This window comes from Galeopterus variegatus, unplaced genomic scaffold (assembly GCF_000696425.1).
Source record: "Galeopterus variegatus unplaced genomic scaffold, G_variegatus-3.0.2 Scaffold4091, whole genome shotgun sequence".
Classification (NCBI taxonomy): Eukaryota; Metazoa; Chordata; class Mammalia; order Dermoptera; family Cynocephalidae; genus Galeopterus; species Galeopterus variegatus.
The window spans coordinates 74,982-76,726 of NW_007730202.1; the positions used below are offsets into that span (position 1 = coordinate 74,982).

General features: G+C 36.9%; 1 protein-coding gene across 1 annotated transcript in view; it reads left to right on the forward strand.

The window, feature by feature from the left end:
* RPAP2 (RNA polymerase II associated protein 2) overlaps positions 1 to 1,745 on the forward strand; it is an 84,047-nt gene that overhangs the window by 36,789 nt on the left and 45,513 nt on the right. The window lies entirely within an intron of this gene.

Here is a 1,745-nt window from a genome sequence, read left to right on the forward strand (position 1 = left end):
ACCACTTGTTGAAGAAGCAGTATTTTCCCCAATGTAGATTTTTGTTGCCTTGGCCAGCATCAGATGTCTGTAAGCCTGAGGGGTAATATCAGCATTCTCAATTCTACTCCACTGGTCTGAATGTCTATTTTTATACCAGTACCATGCTGTTTTGGTTACAACAGCTTTGTAGTATAATTTTAAGTCAGGCAGAGTTATGCCTCTGTTTTTTTTTTTCTTTTTTTTTTGCTCAGGATTGCTTTGGCTATTTGGGGCCTTTTGTTTTTCCATATGAAAGGTAAGATTGTTTTTTCCATTTCTGTGAAGAATGTCATTGGTATTTTAATGGGGATTACATTGACTTTGTAGGTCAGTTTGGGTAGTATTGACATTTTCACAATGTTAATTCTTCCATTCCGAGAGCATGAAATATCTGTCCATCTTTTTGTGTCTTCTTTAATTTCTTTCAGAAGCGGTTTTCAATTTTCATTGTAGAAGTCTTTCACCTCCTTGGTTAAATTGATCCCTAGGTATTGTATTTTTTTGGCGACAATAAATGCGCTTACTTTCTTTATTTTTCTTTCTGTTAATTCATTATTTGAGTATATAAGTGCTACTGATTTGGGGGCATTTATTTTGTATCCTGAAACGTTACCAAAGTTATTAACCAGCTCTAGGAATTTTTTGATAGAGTCTTTAGGTTTTTCTATATATTGTATCATATCATCTGCAAATAGGGGAAGTTTGACTTCATCTTTTCCAGTCTGGATTCCCTTTATTTCTTTGTCTTGCCTGATTGCTCTAGCTAGTACCTCCAGTACTATGTTGAATAGAAGTGGTAAGAGTGGACATCCTTGTCTTGTTCCTGTCCTTAAGGCGAAGGCCTTCATTTTTTTCCCCATTCAGAATAGTACTGGTGGGGGGCTTGTCATAAATGGCTTTTATTATATTGTGATACTTTCCTTCTATACCTAATTTGTTGAGTGTCTTTATCAGGAAAGAATGTTGGATTTTGTCAAATGCTTTTTCAGCAGCTATTGAGATGATCATATGGTCTTTGTCCTTGAGCTTGTTGATGTGATGTATCACATTTATTGACTTTCGTATGTTGAAACAACCTTGCATCCCTGGGATGAATCCCACTTGATCATAGTGTATAATTTTTTAATATGTTGCTGTATTCTAATTGTTAATATTTCATTGAGGATTTTAGCATCTAGGTTCATCAAGGATATTGGCCTGTAATTTTCTTTTTTTGTTGTGTCTTTATCTGGTTTTGGTATCAGAGTTATGTTGGCCTCATAGAATGAGTTTGGGAGACTAGCATCTGTTTCAGTTGTTTGGAACAGTTTCATATGTTGCTTTGCGTTGCTTCGTCCCCCACAGATTTGTCACCCCACTTCCCCTGGGTGACGGAGGTGCAAAGGATTACTGAAAGCCCATCTCTACTGAGCAGTGAGAGGCCCTGAAAAGGTTAACTTCCAAGGCACCCTCCAGTGAGAGCAGCCCTTCCTTGGAAAATTAACACCGAATTGGGTTTCTCTTCCTGCATTTATTTTCCAGACCAGGAAGTAACAGGAAGAGAACATAGGTGGAGTTATAGTTTAACAATATTGGCTGGTAACTTTTCAGTGAAACAAGCCAGATGACTTTCCAGTAAGGCAAATAAGTGGTCCTATCAACAACAGTTTGATCTTAGCAAACTTTCCTTCTTAACAGCAATTTTTCAGTATCTTTACATAACAATCAGTAACTAGTCTGTCTTT